Source organism: Paroedura picta, chromosome 3, assembly GCF_049243985.1.
Source record: "Paroedura picta isolate Pp20150507F chromosome 3, Ppicta_v3.0, whole genome shotgun sequence".
Classification (NCBI taxonomy): domain Eukaryota; kingdom Metazoa; phylum Chordata; class Lepidosauria; order Squamata; family Gekkonidae; genus Paroedura; species Paroedura picta.
In genome coordinates, this window is record NC_135371.1 from 161565946 (window position 1) to 161586353 (window position 20408).

The 20408-nt window shown below is 47.3% G+C and overlaps 1 long non-coding RNA gene across 1 annotated transcript; it reads left to right on the forward strand.

The window, feature by feature from the left end:
• Window positions 1-406: 406 nt before the first annotated feature.
• On the forward strand, window positions 407-20059 carry LOC143831377 (uncharacterized). The gene is made up of 3 exons (XR_013228861.1): window positions 407-535; window positions 16884-17209; window positions 19905-20059. It is a non-coding gene; the product is annotated as an uncharacterized LOC143831377 (long non-coding RNA).
• The last annotated feature ends 349 nt before the right edge of the window (window positions 20060-20408 follow it).

The window sequence follows — 20408 nt, forward strand, 5'->3', positions numbered from 1 at the left end:
CCGCATAGGCTACCAACAGGGGATGGAGGCATAGGGCTGCCTGGGAAGAACAGGGCCCTCAGTGGGACACAGTGCCATAGATTCATCCTCTAAAGAAGGGGCTCATGGGAATTGTAGTCCATGAACATCTGGAGGACCACCGGTTGACTACCCCCGCTCTAAAGCAGTCATTTTCTCCAGGGGAACAGATCTCTGTAGGCTAGAGATGAGCTATAATTCTGGGAGGTCCTCAGACCCCACCTGGAGGATGGCATCCATGCTCCTCCTTTCTTTACTGCTGCCTAAAGCCTTGTTTTAAAAAGGGCCTAACTGAGATCACTATGGCACCGTGATGTCACAAACACCTACTGCAATGAGGTGCTAGTGGTGAAAGGACCCTAAAGCCACTGTCCTGCTGTACCCCAAAGGACTGAAGCATGAATCCTCACACCCCAGGGGATCACTGACACCAGGCCCTTCAGACCCCAGCCAGCTAAGGACCAAGGGGCAAAGCTTCTGACCCACTCACGTCTGAGAAGAAAATTGCCCTTGCAAGGTAGGCTGCTTACAAGAGGAGTTTCAGAAAATCGTTACTCTGGTAGATGTAGCCGAAATGGGCAAAAGTACTGAAATCAGATTGAAGCCCCCAAACATCACAAAATATATGTGAATATAAAATTTTGCAGGGCTATACCATAAGCAAATATAGACAAGTGGGGCAGTTTGCAGTGAATACAATAAGAGAAAGAAAAAAACCTATCCCAAGGCTACAATAGATGTTACTAAAATTATTACAGAATAAATGAAGTAAAGGGTTCTCCATTCTTCTTTGTTTATTATTGTGTAGGATCCAAGAAGGCCGGTTTCTAGATATGTCCCGCTTTCAAATGAAAATTTTCCTCAGTTGTTGTCCTTTGAATGTAAATATCATGAATATCCAAACTGTGAAATTCAGCCTCTGTTGAATAATCTAGCACAGTGGTCCCCAACCTGCGGGCCATGGTGCCGGGCCGCGGCTCCCTCTCCCCGCCCCCCCGCAGTAAAAAACTTCCCAGGCCGCAAGCATGCGCGCATGCGCGCATGCGCGAAAGTGCCGTGCATGCGCGATTTCGGCCGTGCACGACACATTCGCGCATGCGCGGGTGCTGCCCGCTGCCCTGCCAGTCCCCAGCCTCAGAAAGGTTGGGGACCACTGATCTAGCATATATCTCGGCCTTTGGCTCTTCTTTATGGGGGTGCTAGTAATACCAACTGTTCCCCAGGTATTACTAGCATCCCCATATAGAAGATTTGAAAGCAGGACATATATAGAAACTGTTCTGGTTGGATCTGGTTGGATTTACGATAATAAATACACAAGAACAAAGAACCCTTTACTTCATTTACCGTATTTGCTGGCGTATAAGACGACTGGGTGTATAAGACGACCCCCCAACATATCCACTCAAAATATAGAGTTTGTTACATTACATTACAGTTCTATGGGCCACTATGGGCAGCTATGTCTATCCCAACTGAAGTGCACCCGGCATATAGGACGACCCCCCCACTTGGAGGCATGTTTTTCAGGGGGGAAAAGTAGTCTTATACGCCAGCAAATACTGTATTTTGTAATAATTTTAGTAACATCTATAGGAGCCTTGCCAGGGGTAGTCAAACTGCGGCCCTCCAGATGTCCATGGACTACAATTCCCATGAGCCCCTGCCAGAAAACGCTGGCAGGGGCTCATGGGAATTGTAGTCCATGGACATCTGGAGGGCCACAGTTTGACTACCCCTGGGCTATCCCATAAAGCAGCAATGGAAAAGCAAGGATAAAAAGGACAAAGCTATAAATCTAAGTTACATACGTTTGTAGTGATTAGTTCAAGATCCAGATGTGATCCGGCAAGACTGGGTCCCATAAGGCTTCAAGACAAATGTCCCAGTTGGTGACACCCACACTGAACTGAGAGTTATCCTAAAGTCAGATGTAATCCAGACACAGGGAAATACTAGAATGGATCCTGTTTCTCATAAACTCAGCAAAGCTGCAGTGGGCTGATTGTTGCTGGCCGCAAATGGTGTAACCTGATCAATCAGGTGTTTTGCCTACTACGTGATTCAACCAAACAGGTGAGTCTGCCAATTTGACCAACTGCCCTACAGCTGCATTGGGTCCAATTATAGCTCCTTCTCCCTAAGTATGCCATCCTCCTAATAGGACCTGGAGATCCCCTGGTTTTACAGCTGATCTCCAGGCAAAGAGATCAGTTCCCCTGGAGAAAATGGCTGCTTGGAAGGGTGGACTGCATAGCATTAGACTCTCCTGAGGTCCCTCCCTGCCCCAAATCCCACCCACTCCTGGCTCCACCCCAAAAGTCTCCAGGTATTCACCAACCCAGAGCCGGCAACCGTGATTCTCCCACCCATGAACTCAGATACTAACAAGACGAAAGGTAGCCTCCTAGATTCTTGTGACCTTACAAGGCCTGCAAACTTCAGGCCTAGTGGTCAGACCAGCTCCCTTATCTGACACTTTGATACTACAAGCAGCTTGACCTAAGTTTTCAGAAAAAGAAAACTTTTGTATTTTTGAAGCCACATCATGAACCATTGTTTAGGTTCAACAAGAAACTGCTTGAAGGGACCAGTTTCTTGACACCAATGCCCAGATTTCCTGCTTTAAACCAGGCTGTAGCCCTTTTCATTGCAGAGTTATAAGGAGCAATGTGCAGCCTATAGATTTCTTCTTTCATTACCACTATTAGCAGAATGAAAACAAACACAGGCTGAACTGGGATTCTGGACATGGGCTAATGTTAATGCCACAAAAACATGGGACTGGTAAAGCAAGTTAGGCTGATTGTTGCTGGCCGCAAATGGTGTAACCTGATCAATCAGGTGTTTTGCCTACTACGTGATGCAAGGTCACAAACAAGGCAGCCCTGCTGTTTAGGCTTACACTCAAAATGAGCTCATTTTCTGAGTGAATCTGAACCCAGCTCCTCACATTCCAAGCCCAACGTGATTCTATTTGTCGTAGCTTTGAAGAATTTAGGAAGCTGAATCCTGCACTGGATAACGGGCTTTCCGGTAGCAAGATACTAGTATTTAGGGGAATTGCCCAATCTGTCTGCATAACCTTCACACCTACTTGGCTACAAATTATATATTATTATAATAATATGCTCCCTGTGTGTAATTATGCTATTTGATATATAATTCCTAGCTGGCTGCAACTGAAAGCCTGCAGAATTCACACGGCCCTGGGAGAATTCCCCAGGCGTTATCTCCACGGCCGTCCTTTTTGAGGACTGAGATTACAAGTACTGCCCACAGCAAAGCAGCAAATAGCAGAGGCTGTTATTATGAGCGGTCCCCAGGCACGAGTGCAGAGGTCCTTGGACAGAAAGGCCACTTGCCTTGGGCAGGGGCCGGGCTAGAATCCATCAGGGATTGGCTCTCTGCCCTCGAAAGCTCCCCGGCGAGCATGGCAGAATGACGTCTGTTGACGCAGGGCATCTGTTCGGCAGCGCTCAGCATCGGCTCCAGACAAACAGACTGGCTTGGAAAATAAACACCATGTGGCCTCCCAGGCAATGGCTCGACACCTAAATGGTGCACATCAGAGATGTTCAGCAAATCCCATCACCAGCCCTCTTCCTGCAGAGAGCGAGGGGAATCTGGGTCCAAAAAGCGTCATCCCTGCTTGGGCTGGCGTGGGATTATTAAGCCCTGTTTTATGGTGGTGGATGGGGGGGGGAGGTGGATGGGGGAGTAGGGTTGCCAGCTCTGGAGATTTGGGGGTGGAGCCTGGGGTAGACAGGAGCCTCAGTGGGGTACAAGGCCATAGAGTTGCCCCTCCAAAGCTGCCATTTTCTCCAAAGGAACTGATCAGTGTTGTTCGGAGTGTTGGAAAAGACAATATCTGGTGTACAAAGAAGAAGAGAAGAAGACCCTGAAAGGGGCAGAAAGAAGACAATTAGGTAGGAGAGTAAGTTCAGCACATTCTCTTCAGTTGTCGCTTCTTGTCTGTCCCCAGATTGCCACATTTCGGCAATTTCCTCCTCCTTCTCAAAAGTGCCTCATTGTATCCTCTCTCTCTCTATCTCCCCTCTTTCCTGTCAAGTATATTATTTCCTAAATAAACCTTTATCTACTCTTTAAACAGGTTGTGAACCTTTGCTGCATTACTTACTTTGCCAACATGGAGATGAGCTGTAATTCCGGGGGCAATAAACCGGGAGGCTGGCATCTCTGTTGCTTTAGGACAAGGGTAGTCAAACTGCAGCCCTCCAGATGTCCATGGACTACTAGCAGGGGCTCCTGGGAATTGTAGTCCATGGACATCTGGAGGGCCGCAGTTTGACTACCCCTGCTTTAGGACTTCCCCTACGATACAATAATCATAGAATCCTAGAGTGGGAAGGAGCCAGACAGGCCATTTATTCCAACCCCTGCTCAAAGCAGAAGCCGCCTAAAGAATCCAGGAGAAGTCTCTGTCCAGCCGCTGCTTAGAATCATAGAGTTGGGAGGGGCCAGACAGGCCATCTAGTCCCTACTCAAAGCAGAAGCCGCCTAAAGCATCCAGAAGAAGTCTCTGTCCAGCCGCTGCTTAGAATCATAGAGTTGGGAGGGGCCAGACAGGCCATCTAGTCCCTACTCAAAGCAGGAGCCGCCTAAAGCATCCAGAAGAAGTCTCTGTCCAGCCGCTGCTTAGAACCATAGAACCATAGAGTTGGGAGGGGCCAGTGATATTGGCAATAATGCTGCAGTGGAGCTAAGCAAAGGTGAAAAGGAAGCTTGGTTCTCAGTGAGGTGACACACTTGGCCTGGGCTGCAGTACTTCACACTATAGGTGGAGGCTGACCTGGTTTCTGCCTATGGAGAATGAGCCTCCTGGGAGGAATTGTCTTCTGTGAAATCACCAGCAATTTTCTACGTGGGAGGGGTTTATTTTTGTACGAAGGAATGTTCAGCCATGTGACCCCACTGCAGCCACTGGGACTCAGCATTGCCAGCTCTAGGTTGAGAAATACTTGGCGACTTTTGGTTTAGATCCCCAGAATGGGTGGGACTTGGGATGGGGAAGGACTTCAGTGGATTAGAATGCTATGAAATCCACTCCCCAAATAGCCATTTTCTCCTGGGGAGCTGATCTCTATCTCTTAGAGATAAGCTATAATTCCAGGGGATCCCCAGGTTCCACCTGCAGGCTGACCTCCCTATATGTTTCCTGATGTCTTCTCCCAGGCCTTGAGATGGGAATCCAGGGCCTCAGGTTACTCTGGAGCTAGGTGATTTGAACTGGGCTAGGAGAAATGCAGAACAGCTTGGACAGATAGTTCTGAGTGACTTCAACAGAGCACATTCAACAGAGCACATTGGTAAACCAGTGACTGCAATAGAAGTGAAAAAGTCATGCTTCTCTGCCACCAAGGAGTCAGCTACTTTGTGCCCAATTGTGCCCATTGGGATTTAAGGCTCATTTCAACTTGATTTGGGGTTGCCAACTCTGGACTGGGAAATACCTGGATGTTTCGGGGGAGGGACCTGGAGAGGGTGGGAATTCAGCAGGGTATGATGCCATAATGTAGATTACAATTCCCACGAGCCCTTGCCAGCACATGCAGGGGGAATTGTAGTCCACGGACATCTGGAGAGCCACAGTCTGGCCACCCCTACAATCCTGGAGGTTAATTATAATAATGGGAGATCTTTGGATGCCACCTTGATGTTGGCAACCATAGCCTGGCTACACCTATCAATGTTGACAGGCTTTTGAGATCTCCACTGGTTCTCACAACCCTTGCCCATCTTGGTTGTTGATACCTTATAAGGATCACACAAACACAAATCTCCAGTGTTGGTCAGAAATCAATTGCTGCCAAATAAAATCAGTTCCCCCCCCCCACCCTTTAATCGCTAAATGATGCAGTTATCCCTCCATTAGTTAAAAACAAACCACTACAGCAAAATGATGTGTCTCATTCCAGTCCCTAATCTGCCCATCCTAAAGCATCCAGGATAAGGTAACAGAGAGAAACCATGAGGAATGATGAATGGGCTCCTATTTCTCTGCTGTTGATAATCAACTACTGATGACGTCGTATGCATGGGCTGAACTGCACAGGCATTCTATGACTGCCATGACCAGAGGTTCTTTTTTTAAACGGATGTGCAGGCCTGCAGTGTCCTAATCCTGATCAGGATTGCAGTACTAGGGGAAGGAGAGTTTAAGCTGCCTCCCCACTTCTCCCCACAATAAACATTAAAACGAAAAATGCAAAGCTACATGTCGACATGCTAAAAATGCTCGTTATAGCGTTCACATTTAAAAGTGCAAAGTGCATTCTGTTTCTCCAATGAGGCTTGGAAAGATCTCTCTTTAGTCCAATCCTTTGCAACTTTCTCTCTAGCCTGATGTGATTTATCCATAAGGAGAACAGTAAGATAAGAATGCCAGAGATTGGTTGTTCCTCTGGGAGATCTCCAGCCACCACTGCAGGCAGGATGGCTAGCTCCGCATATTCATGTAGGCCATTCGAAGGAGAAGCCAACATTTGTTTTCCTGAGAAAAGGGGATGGGGGGGAGACAGTGTCTTATCCAGGGGTTGAAAATGTTTCTTATTAGCGTAAACAAAGAGAATCGCCCACACTTAAAATGTCATTCATTAGGCAGTGGGTGGGAGGCAGGCCCCAAAGTGGAAGACAGTTACAGAGAGGGATTTCTAACACAGAAATGATGCCAAAAATGAAATAAATTCATTGTGTGGAGGGGAGAGGGGATTTCCATTGCAGAAATGGACTACAGAGTAGAAGTGATTCAGTGACTGGTTAGTGGACGGGGGTGGGGGGAGATGGGGATGACTTTTCATGGCAGAAACAGAGCCCGCATGAGACAACATTTATAAGCATCACATACAAGTAGGAAGGGAGCTTTCATGTGCTGAAACGCCGTCCCAAATTAAGCAAGCAGATTTTGGAGTGGAGGAGCTTTTCTGCTCAGAAATAGGACCCCGAAACTGGGAGCACTGCATCTGGAAAGGTAGAGTAAGCTTGGTGTAGTGGTTAGGAGTGCAGACTTCTAATCTGGCAAGCCGGGATCAATTCTGCACTCCCCCACATGCAACCAGCTGGGTGACCTTGGGCTCATCACGGCACTGATAAAGCTGTTCTGACCAGGCAGTGATATCAGCGCTCTCTCAGCCTCACCCACCTCACAGGGTGTCTGTTGTGGGGAGAGGAAAGGGAAGGCAGGAATATCAGGGCTCTCTCAGCCTCATCCACCTCACAGGGTGTCTGTTGTGGGGAGAGGAAAGGGAAGGCAGGAATATCAGGGCTCTCTCAGCCTCACCCACCTCACAGGGTGTCTGTTGTGGGGAGAGGAAAGGGAAGGCAGGAATATCAGGGCTCTCTCAGCCTCACCCACCTCACAGGGTGTCTATTGTGGGGAGAGGAAAGGGAAGGCAGGAATATCAGGGCTCTCTCAGCCTCATCCACCTCACAGGGTGTCTGTTGTGGGGAGAGGAAAGGGAAGGCAGGAATATCAGGGCTCTCTCAGCCTCACCCACCTCACAGGGTGTCTGTTGTGGGGAGAGGAAAGGGGAGGTGACTGTAAGCCGCTTTGAGACTCTTTGGGAAGAGAAAAACGGCACATAAGAACCAACTCTTCTTCTTCTTCTCTTTCTCCTTCTTCTTCTTCTTTTTACCTGAACAATTAAAAAAAAAACGTTTTATTGGTACCGGCAGCTGCAGGGCAGTTCATGGACAAATGCAGGTGAATGAAGGAAGGGCACATATTTCCCCCCTTTCAAATACAAGAAAAGGACAGTATCCATTCAATCCGTGGGTTCAGCCAAGTCACGAACACTTGAGCTCCGAACCGGGTTTATGCAAAACACTGAAGAGAAAACTAAGGAACTTATATACTTGTTTGAGACTCCTGTCAAGACACACGATTGGCCCTTCACGGAAGTCCATGATAGGTCCATTAAGCCTGTCTATTAATTCCTTAGAACCTGGTACCTGACGAATCCATATTGAGAGTTCAAGATCCTGGTCTCATGCTCCAAGCTCAGGAACAGGGGTAGTCAAACTACGGCCCTCCAGATGTCCATGGACTACAATTCCCATGAGCCCCTGCCAGCGAATGCTGGCAGGGGCTCATGGGAACTGTAGTCCATGGACATCTGGAGGGCCATAGTTTGTCTAATGCTGCTTTGGAAGGTCTGAATACACAACACTGCCCACAGCACCCTGCTGGGGAAACATTTTGGGGAACTGATTTTCAAGAATGCAGGATTTTCTTTGGAACAAACAGGCTACGAATTCTTTGAGCACGAAGGAAAGATGATGCCCCGCGGGAATGTGGAAAAAATCGCACCAGTCGGACGACTGAGCCATCATGACGAATACTTGCATGTTTATGGAAACGGGGCAGGAACATGCCTGACCTGGCAGAGAGCGGAGAGGGTCGTCACAAAATGGCCGCCGCAGGAGGCAGAGAGGTTATATATAGTTCTAATAGCAACCCTGCAACATTTCAGGCAGAAGCTCTTGTGAAGAGGATGCTTTTTAATCTGCACAGCTAATCAGAAACCCCGCTGTGCAATTGCTCCACCTAGCCCCTCCGATTTTTAAGAAGCGGTTGGCAGGTGTCATGATTGTCCCACCTCTTTTGTGCAGAAGCAGCCAGAGGAAAAGAGTGTAGGGCAGCTGCGGCAGCTAAATTCAGAGAAGTGAATCAGGGCTGCAATATCACACAAGCTTTCTGGTCAGTAACGAAATGTGCCCAGGCTGGGCTGCTTCTCTGTGCCATGTAGATACGTCCTGTTTGCTCCCGACTTTAGAAGCGGCCGTCTTTGCCCTCCGGAGAAGGTCACTGCAGTTCATGAGGACCGGAGTTGAAAGGACCCATTCATGAATAGGGGTTCTTAATTGGACACATCCCCTGCAAGAGAGAGCTCACTGTTTCCGGCCTGCTGAAGATTCGGGGAATGTTTCAAGTTGAGAGGAACGATAACCTCCATTCAACTTGGTCAAACAGTGCCAAAAATACCTTCCCTTTATGTTCTTATTTTTCTTCAAAAACCATTCGTGGTTCAAAATGAGACCAGTAGGTCCCTCACAGAATCTGTTTGAGATTGAGATCCCACCACTCGCTGGGCCTCCTTGTTCGGGAGGGGGGCTTTTGGAAGCAAATGCTCTGTCCAGTTTCTCCTCTCCATTTGGCTGCTTGGGCCCTACAGCTGAACGCAGCTGCATGCCTTCTGGTTGCCAAGCAAGCTGGGACTTTTTTTTTAAACCTTTGGGGGTTTCTTTAAATCTCCGGTATCAGTTCAACAGAACCCAATTTAGAGGCACCCTCCTGTTTCTGAAGGGAAAGTCAGTAAAGTTTTCTGACAGATTTTTTCTGCCTACAGTCCACCTAAACAGGACATCCAAATCGATATATATATATATTTGAAAAACTGCCTCAATTCTTTACAGCAAAGCTTCCTTGAAAAGGGAGGATTTGTACTAGATAGAGGAGGGAAAGTGGTTTATTTTTTTCTCCATCTACTGTTTTTCCCCTTCATTTTTTACCTCAGACCACCCTTTTCACCTGTGCTGTTCTGATCCTGTTTAACTTGCCAATACATTGAGATGCATTGACTGGGTGTGAGAGAAATAACTGGGACCGTGGGAAAGCATCTTTTCCCCCGTTACCCTGCTAAGATTTCTCCCTCCCAAGTTGCATTTGCAGTGGAGAAGGGATATTTATTTATTTACCACCACCCCTTTCGGCTCAGGGCGGTGTACATTACAGCTGTCATATGTGTAACATTCACCCAACCTACAGGTTTGTGTAACCCGCAATTGGCCTTGGGACCATGCAGGGAAGAGAGAGGAGGCTTAACTCTTGAACCTCCTTCAGTTTCACTGTTCAAAAGAACCTCCTCCGCTCTGTTATTAATATTTTTAAAAGAAGTTATGTATTTTTAAATAAGACACCCTTTTTTGAAATATTAGTAACAGATTTAAAAAATCTGCTTTTTGAATAGCAAAACTGAGTGGCTTTTGAAGGGTTAAACCTCCTCGACTATCCCTGCATGGCCCCAAGGCAAATTAAGGCCACGTGAGTCTGTGGTTTTGCATTTTATGGACAGAATGGAACAAGATTTGTTTTTTTTGTGTCATCGGTATACACTGGTAATTGAACAGAAATTCTGGCTGCCATTTTGTTGCTTCATTCCAGATCCCCTGACCACTGCACAGTCTATACATTCCTACGGCTGAAAATTCCCAAGAAGGAGATCCCTGTTGCTAGCAAATGAGACCTAAACCTCATTGCAGGGGTCAGCAGCAGTTCTAAACTGATTATTTAGAAAAGCTGAGTTTATGAGTAACATTTGAAGAGCTGATAGCATTCCTTCCAAACAGGTTTGAAGTTGGGGAGATCAGAGTTCTGAGGTTTCCAGGTTGCAGTTCACAGAACTTCGTAATGTTAAGAAATGCGGTCAGAGATTGTGTAGCCACAGCACCGGCTTCTTCCTCTTTTCCATTTGGGGAAAACAGGGCCTCCTGAGGGCTCAGGGAGGAAGGTGCCTCCGCCCACCATGTTCTCCTTGTTTGCAAAACCAAGTCCCTCAGGCCTTGGGAATATTAGAAGAAGAAGAAGAGTTGGTTCTTATATACCGCTTTTCCCTACCCGAAGGAGGCTCAAAGCGGCTTACAGTCGCCTTCCCATTCCTCTCCCCACAACAGACACCCTGTGAGGGAGGTGAGGCTGAGAGAGCACTGATATCACTGCCCGGTCAGAACAGTTTTATCAGTGCCGTGGCGAGCCCAAGGTCACCTAGCTGGTTGCATGTGGGGGAACGCAGAATCAAACCCGGCATGCCAGATTAGAAGCCCGCACTCCTAACCACTACACCAAACTGGCTCTCCTTAATGCCTTAAGTCCTTAATGCCAACATGGGACAGAAGCTGGGACAGGGGACCCTTCTGACCCGTATCACACATAGCTTCTAACTAAGCCCTTGTGAGGTGAGGAGAAGGGGCTACGGATGCCAGTCCTCAGGTGGGATCTGGAGATCCCCTGTTTTTACAGCTCATCTCCAGGTGATAGAGATCAGTTCCCCTGGAGAAAAGGGCTGCTTGGGAGGGCAGACTCCAAAGCATTAGACTCCACTGAGGCCCTTCCCTGCCCCAAACCCCGCCCACTCCCAGCTACACCCAGGTATTCCCCAACCCAGAGCTTGGCAACCCCATCCAGACTACAGAGATCAGTTCCCCTGGAGAGAATGGCTGCTTTGGAAGGGGGACTCCATAGCATTATACTCCATTGAGGTCCCTCCCACCCCCAAATCCCACCCACTCCTAGCTCCATGCCTAAAGTATCCAGGTATTTCCCAACCCAGAGCTGGCAACCCTAGAAGGGGCAGCAGGAGAACAGGATCCCAACTGAACTGAGAATGCCAGTGCCCCCCTGTGGTACTTGAGGATCCCACATTGGGAAGCTGTAAGGAAGGAAATATGCAGTGCAAAGGAGGGAGGCCAGGATCTCTCCCATTCAAAGGCAGCCAAGATGGCCATTGGCTTGCCCAGGTGCACTGACCCGCTGCCTTATTGCTTGGCTGGAAAAATGTCCCTGTTTTGTAAGTGGTCGCTTCAGGCTTGGCAAAAAGGCAGAGACGTCAGGCTGCCCAGAGCCACATCCAACTGACGCAATAGCAAGGTAGCTTCACTAAGTGTCAGGGCAGCTTCACACAGTCTTAACCAGAGACTAGGACTTGAGCACCCTGTGCTAAATCATGAAATAATGCCACAGGGAGAGAGACTAGGAGACACGCAGGGCATGCCCACAGTTATAAACTTCTCATACCCCCTATTGTAGCATGCTTTTATTCCCCAGTCTCCATCCTCTTTGCTCTCTTCCCTGGGAATTAATAGACAAATTCTGTATTGTTTGCCACTCCAGCTCTTGGAACACGAATAAACAATTGTGAATGATTGTTTAATATGCTTAACATGTATCTGCTGAAGTATTTGGGTTACCAGAGCTGAGCGTTTTGATTTTGCTTAACGCCCTCGGAGGGCATGGCAAGAGATGGAGAGCGGATCCGTAGCCCGAATTAATTTTGCTTCTTTTGTTCGCGGCCATGTATAATTCATGCTCAACAACAACAGAAAAATCCATATTCTGCACCTTGAAAGAGCAGGATTATGAAACTTTAATAAATGATGCACATTTGCATATAGTTGCCGATTTTACTTAATATAACTTAATTCAGGCAGCTAAGGGGACGGAGGCAAGGAGCTAAGCAGGACTTAAATGCTGCAATTCTACTTATTCAGGAGCATAGCTCAATGAACACAGGATGCTTCCAAATAGGACTGATCCATCACTGCCTACTGGCCATAAGGGCTAAAGCAAACTTCCACATTCAGAGACAGTAAACCTCTGAATACCAGTGCAAGGCAATGCCAGGGGGAGACCTTGGTCTCTATGCCCTGTTTGTCCAACTCCCCTCTTCCCCGTTCCAGGACAACTAGATATGCCAGTTCGCAGGTGGGACCTGGAGATCCCCCAGATCTACAGGTCATCTCCAGTCTACAGAAATCAGTTCCCCTGGAGAAAATGGATGCTTTGGAGGGTAAACTCCATAGTATTTATACATCACTGATGTCCCTTCCTGCCCCAAATCCCACCCACTTGCTCATTCCTTCCTTCCTTCCTTCCTTCCTTCCTTCCTTCCTTCCTTCCTTCCTTCCTTCCTTCCTTCCTTCCTTCCTTCCTTCCTTCCTTCCTCATAGTCTAGCCATCTCAGGGCGGTGTACCACAAGTAATAAACAACAATTGATAGAACATAAAACAACAATTTTAATCCTTATCCATTGTTGTTCCTCTATATATTTATGAAACAGCCTAGGGGGTGGGACTTGTCCGGCTGTCCAAGTTGGAATAGGGCCAATCAGGGTGCAGCCAGCTTTACCCTGATTGGCCGTGCCCCTGCAGCTCCCGCCCTCCATCCCTGGACTCTAGCCTCTTGCTCACAGACGCCTCAGTGCCTGGAGCCAGCAGCAGGTGAGAGGGCCCTGGGCAAAGGATCGTGGTGGAGGGCCTCCTAATGAGGGCTTCTTGGCCTGTTAGGCTGGGCCTGCTGACGAGGGCCTCCCGGCCTGCTGACTGCTCGTTAAGGAATGCTAAGGAGCTGACTAGCGGACTGCTAAGGAGCTCTGTCCCGGCCCTGCTAATGAGCTGCCCAGCCTCCACCCGCCCCACTTGATCTGGCTGCGAGTTCCCGGAACACACCCAGGCCCTTAAACAGGTAATTAATTACCTGTCTAAATGCCTCCCATAGCACTACCATGTGGCCACCATTCCAGCATTAGTAGGTAAATAATCCTGGCAGTTCTTTCCTTGACACATCCAGGAGAGTAGCCATGTCAGCCGGTGGCAGTGAAAATAAACAGGAAAGTTCTGGCACCGCAAAGATGACTAAGTTTCCAACCTAGCAATTACAAAACATGTTGCTGAAGGCCATTTAAATGACTTCTATTAACGTAACAGAAAGACAATTAGAAAAGCTAGCATTTCCAGGTGTAGGAACTAAACTTTACCTAAGAAATCTAAGGGCCTTTCTGCATCCGTTAAATATAGTGAAATGCTTACCTTAGGTAGTCAGTATATTCTGGCTGCTCTGCATGACGCCACCAACATCCAGCGTCCGGGCAAATGGCTGGCTGCATCCGCCATTTTAAAGAGCTAGTTGGGGAATCACATAAAGTGGAGAGTTCAGGGGAAAGTTCAGAGGATATTGAAAAGGTTTACTTATTTATTTATATAGTAATATCAAACAGGTATTGCAGGTATTTGTATTTCAGGTATTGCAGAAGTAATGTTTTAAAAACTCAAATTACAAATCCTCCAATTCCTACTTTGGAGACAAAGAATTCAGATTTACCTATTTTGCTCCAGGAGGCAGAAGGTTTACCCCAAAAGAAGAATGTGTCTCACCACCTCAGCGGTTTTACGGTTGAATTTCATCAAAATGTCTTGTAAATACTGTTGAGACTTTTGGACTTGGCTTGGTCCTGAGTTCTCTCCTGAGAAATGGAGCTACACATTACCAGAGCATTTTGAAAGTATGCAGCTATTAGCTTTGTGGATGAGATACAGATCCAGACTCACATAGCTTTGAGGTTTAAAAGAGAGCAATCTTTACTAGGAAAGATAATTTATAAATACATATCTTATTTATCTATTTCAGTCTTCTAACGCAGGGGTAGTCAATCTGTGGTCCTCCAGATGTCCATGAACTACAATTCCCATGAGCCCCTGCCAGCATTTGCTGGCTGGGGCTCATGGGAACTGTAGTCCATGAACATCTGGAGGACCACAGGTTGACTACCCCTGTTTTAACGGAAACAGAATACAAAGGCATAATAGGTAGTTACAAAAGCAGTACATTGCAATCTTATATGGCTGTGTTGAAAGCATACTACATGCCCACACATCAGCGGATAGAGAAAGTTGAGCCTAATGGAGGACACTGCTCCTCCTTGCTATCAGAAGAACTTTTCTTCTTGAAGAAAGAGGAAGTGGGCAGAAGTCCACCTTAAAGGAATGCCCAGCCACGTGCTTGGGATTTTTCCACTGCAATCCAGAGTGACCATTAGGTGTTCCTAGTGAAGAAGAAGAAGAAGAAGAAGAAGAAGAAAGAAGAAGAAGAGTTAGTTCTTATATGCCGTTTTTCCCTACCCGAAGGAGGGTCAAAGCGGCTTACAGTCGCCTTCCCATTCCTCTCCCCACAACAGACACCCTGTGAGGGGGGTGAGGCTGAGAGGGCCCTGATATCACTGCCCGGTCAGAACAGTTTTATCAGTGCCGTGGCGAGCCCAAGTTCACCCAGCTGGTTGCATGTGGGGGAGTGCAGAATCAAACCTGGCATGCCAGATTAGAAGTCCGCACTCCTAACCACTACACCAAACCACTACACTACACATAGGTAGTCTAACCACTTTATAACAACCACCCTTCAAAGTCGACTTCACCCACTTACTTGCTGATTGCAATTCTAACAAATACTTCCGCTTCTCTTGATAAAATTGTTTAATTTTTTCTGCATTGGCCAAAGATAGACTAACTTTGAAAATTTCTGGAGTTTTAGGGGAGGTACCTGCAGGGTGCTGTCAGGTTCTCCTGGAATTTATGGAATACCATCATCAAGCCCAACCTTCCTATCTCCATTTTTTCCAGGGGAGCCGACCTCTGAAGTCTGGATACCAGTTGTAATGACTGGAGAACTCCTGGGCCCCACCCGGAAGCAGATAACCCCAACCCTGACCAAACCATTTCAAATTATTTATTTATTTCTTCGTTTTATACCGCCGTCCCAGGCGAGGCCAGCTCAGGACGGTGTACAACCAAGCATAGAACACAATCAATAAAAAATTGATAGAAATTGAATAAAAAGAGTTGAAAATATTATTAATTGATGCCAGTATAAATAAGTCAGTGAAAAACAACAACCCCTCGGGATGTTTCCTATATGCTCCCCAGAGGCAGAAGATAGTTTGAGGCTTCTTATCAAGATGGTAACTAATGCATGCCAAGTAACAGTGATGATAGATGAGTGGGCGAGTCCCAATAGATGTTATCATGTCATTGGCTCAAACCAAAAGCATGAAAGGAAAGTTCCATCTTGCGGGCCCTGCAGAACTGTGCTAGTTTTGGCAGGGCCTGGCTGTGTTCCGGGAGCTCATTCCACCAGGGAGCGGCCCTGGTTGAGGCCAGGCGTCCATCCTTGGGGCCACTAACTGGTTGGAATTTGTGACATGATGAGTCTTAAGAGTTGAATCATAAGAGACCATTGTTCTTCTCCTTGATCTCAGGCTGTACAATATGGAACGTGATTCTTATCAACATGCGTAATATGCAAACTAATCAGGCAGCCTTTAGGAAAGGCAGAATCTTGCTCTGCAGTACTGATAGGACAATAATAATGTAAACAAAGCTGAATGTCATTAAGTTCTCAGTGTGAAGGATTAGAGATCCCCCAGTTCTAGTACTCTGTTTTCCCACTAAGGCAGGCTTTTATTTTGGGGTGCTACTTTCCCCTGAGCCAAGTGGCTCATTTGTAAGAAGGTCTTTGATTTAGGCGACTCATCCAGGACTAGGGCCACCAGGTACCCCCCCAACCATTGGCAGGAGATGGGGTTGGGGATAGTGTTCCCAGAACGAGGCTGGAAACTCCTGGAGATTTGGGGGTGGAACCTGGGGAGGACAAGTACCACAGTAGGGTATAATACCATACAGGCCGCCAGCCAAAGTATCCATTTTCTCCAGGGAACTGATCTCTGGAGCTAAGTGTAATTCTCAGGGTTCCCCAGGTCCCACCTGGAGGCTGGCATCTAGAAGAAGAAGAGTTGGTTCTTATATGCCGCTTTTCTCTACCCGAACGAGGCTCAAAGCGGCTTACAGTCGCCTTCCCTTTCCTCTCCCCACAACAGACACTCTGTGAGGTGGGTGAGGCTGAGAGAACCCTGATATTACTGAAGAAGAGTTGGTACTTATATGCCGCTTTTTTTCTACCTGAAGGAGTCTCAAAGCGGCTTACAGTCGCCTTCCCTTTCCTCTCCCACAACAGACACCCTGTGAGGCGGATGAAGCTGAGAGAGCCCTGATCTCGGTCAGAACAGATTTATCAGTGCTGTGGCGAGCCCAAAGTCACCTAGCTGACTGCATGTGGGGGAGCAGGGAATCAAACCCGGTTCGCCAGATTAGAAGTCCGCACTCCTAACCACCACATCCAGGACATGTGATGCCAAATATCAGCTCTCCATATTATTGGCTTGTAGAACTTCCAGTGGAACCCTCCCCTTGGACTGTCCCTCACTATGGTATGTTTCTTGGCTTGTGCTTCCTTTCACAGCTGTCAAATCGCCCATCCTCTTGACTCCAATACATCACTACTCTGGCTTCCCTTCTTCCTGTCATGCGATTGTGATGGTCAGGCGATTACAACACAGTGGTTTCCATGCCACCGGGAGGTGTCTGGTCTAGAGAGGTTGAAGTGACCAACTCTGTTCAACCTTCAAGCCCAGCCTTCCTATCCCCGTTTTCTCCAGGGGACATTTTCTTCTGTTCCGAAGCCCTAAATGGCCTGGGCTTGGAGTATTTGAAAAGCCTTTTCCACACATGAGCCTGTCTGCTTGTTCAGAAGGGGGTGTCAGCATCTGAGAACTGCTCTGAAAGAAGGTGAGTTGTGACCAAAGACAGGGATGTGGCTCACAAATGCAGCTATTTGACTTACATGTTTTAGGCCCTTACTCAAAAGCATTTTGTTTGCTTAGAAGAATTGGTTCTTATATACCACATTTCTCTACCCAAAGAGTCTCAAAGTGGCTTACATTTGCCTTCCCTTTCCTCTCCCCACAACAGACACCCTGTGAGGGAGGTGAGGCTGAGAGAGCCCTGATATTTCTGCCTTCCCTTTCCTCTCCCCACAACAGACACCCTGTGAGGTGGGTGAGGCTGTAAGAGCCCTGATATTACTGAAGAAAAAGAAGAATTGGTTCTTGTATACCACTTTTCTCTTCCCCAAGGAGTCTCAAAGCAGCTTACAATTGCCTTCCCTTTCCTCTCCCCTGTGAGGTGGGTGAGACTGAGAGAGCCCTGATATTCCTGCCTTCCCTTTCCTCTCCCCACAACGGACACCCTGTGAGGTGGGTGAGGCTGCGAGAGGCATCTTGGTTTGCTTGGTTAGCTATACTGTACCCTTAAAGACCTGTCTTGTTACATTTCATAAGCATTCAAATAAAGCACAATTAAAAATTCCACTCAATTGACAGGGAGCTAAAAATATGCTAAATTAGTCAGAGAGGTAGCCGTATTAGTGGGTCGCAGCCAGAAATAATCCAGAGTGTTGTGAATTAGAGCCCACTTTGACAAATGGGTCCAATTAGCCGTGTGCACACAGTTATACAAGGAGGAGAGAAACGTTGTAAACAGCAGGGTCAAAGGATGATGAAATGCAGGAAGTAGAGTCCTGGGTGAGATAGGACTATGAAAAAATCAAATTCAAAAGAAGTGGGGAAACAGTGCAGGATAGAGATAAGAAAGCTGGTGACAGATAAGGTAACTAAAACCCATTCTATACATTCAAGAGTGGTAACAGAACCAAGTATGTGGCACAAAGCAGATTAAAAATCAATACAAACTGGAAATCCTGGGCAATTAAAAAAAAATTGCAACAGGGGCTGACAAGACATCAAATTCATCATCAAGACATCAAATTCATCAAGCCTTGTGGGGAGGTGAGATGTTTTGAGTTGTCAGAGAAAATATGACGAAGACCATTTGTCTTGCTATATTTATGTCGCTGGTGGAAAACAGAATCCTTTTAACAATGCTAGAAAATCCACTGTGGTAACTGGAGTTTGGACAGCTACATTTTGCTGCATGGTTTCCATGGAAAAATTTAAAATATTTTTAAAAAAAATTCAAGCGTATGATTGTCAGATGCTAAATTCTGGGGCACACCCCAAGTTCTGCTTAGATGACATTGTCCTGTTTTGACTTCATGGATGTTTCCCTTGCCTGCCGTCACAATATTTCCAAGCTGGGTCTGTCCCTGTCCGCCAAAATGGCACCAAACCGTGGATCTGGAGCCAAAAGCGACTAATCAGATTATCGCCTCTAGAGTTGACCGGGCAGGGAAACTCTTACAAACTGCAATGCCTCTCCTAGGCCAGAAATATGCACAATGGAGGCATTTGTTTGAAGCAATCCCAGTGCTCAGTTTGTCAAACCGGGCTGGGTTCATAGCCCACCCACCCCGGCTCACCACCCTCCAGCGCCAACCTTGTTTTCATCCCCCCACCCACCCCAAGTTGCCATAGGAAAGACCAAAATATTAGGCTAGGCTTCCGTACCAGCATCCCAAACAGTAGCCAATCATATCGACTAAGCCAAGCAAAACAAGAGGGATTAAAAGTCAGGAGGGCTGAGATGGGGTGGGATTTGCTGCAGCTGCTCATGGTCACATAATGCCATTCCATCTTGGAAGAGACAGCTGTCCATCAAACTTCGGGCCACTTTTCTGGGGAATGCGTATGTGGTTCTCTCTCCCTCAATTTGATTCCCCTGCAAAGAGGCCTAAATGGAGATACAATGTCAAAAGCATTACGGCAAAAGAGGGACTTGAACTCAGGCCTGTAGGCTGACACTTTTCCACACCAGGTGCCGCCTACTCCGAAGTGTCCGCAAGCTTCCCTCTAATTATCCATTGGAGGGAACGGCTTTTGGTGTAGTGCCAGTTTGGTGTAGTGGTTAGGAGTGCAGACTTCTAATCTGGCATGCCGGGTTCGATTCTGTGCTGCACATGCAGCCAGTTGGGTGATCTTGTGCTCGCCACAGCCCTGATAAAACTGTTCTGACTGAGCAGTGATATCAGGTTTCTCTCAGCCTCACCCACCCCACAGGGTGTCTGTTGTGGGGAGAGGAAAGGGAAGGCAGTAATATCAGGGCTCTCTCAGCCTCACCCATCCCACAGGGTGTCTGTTGTGGGGAGAGGAATGGGAAAGCGACTGTAAACCGCTTTGAGCCTCCTTCAGGTAGAGAAAAGCGGCATATAAGAACCAACTCCTCTTCTTCTTCAGTAATATCAGGGCTCTCTCAGCCTCACCCATCCCACAGGGTGTCTGTTGTGGGGAGAGGAATGGGAAAGCGACTGTAAACCGCTTTGAGCCTCCTTCAGGTAGAGAAAAGCGGCATATAAGAACCAACTCCTCTTCTTCTTCAGTAATATCAGGGCTCTCTCAGCCTCACCCATCCCACAGGGTGTCTGTTGTGGGGAGAGGAATGGGAAAGCGACTGTAAACCGCTTTGAGCCTCCTTCAGGTAGGGAAAAGCGGCATATAAGAACCAACTCTTCTTCTTCTTTGTCCTTCAGCTCTGCCTCACAGAGGGATCCCTTCTTTGCCATGTGAGAGACAACGCCTCTTTCACGACATTGCTCGCCACCTGTAATTTGGAGAAGCTTTTGTGTTAAAAGTGATTTTTTTAAAAAGAAAAATTCTGAAGCTGCTTTGGCTGAAGACATCGTTTGAAGAAACCAAAATGTTTTCGACTGAGGAGCGGCGCTGATTAGTTGGGTAAACGTTGCATCGGTAAGAAATGTCGCTTGCGTTTATTCTGGGGAGCCTGCTGTCTGATCGCGGTGACAGACCCAATCACAATAGAGTGACACGCCTAATGAGGATGCTAATACCCCTTAATAACCGGAGACGTTTCGCGACGGGAACTAATTGTCAGAAGAAGGTCTCCAGAGAGCTCTCTCATTCAAGGATTCCTCAGCTTGGAGGTAATATCTTCTCTGCTGAAGAGAGAGTATAAACAGCAATTTGGAGCCTGAAAGAGGCAGAATGGGCTGAAGTGGTGAGTCCATAAGATCAGG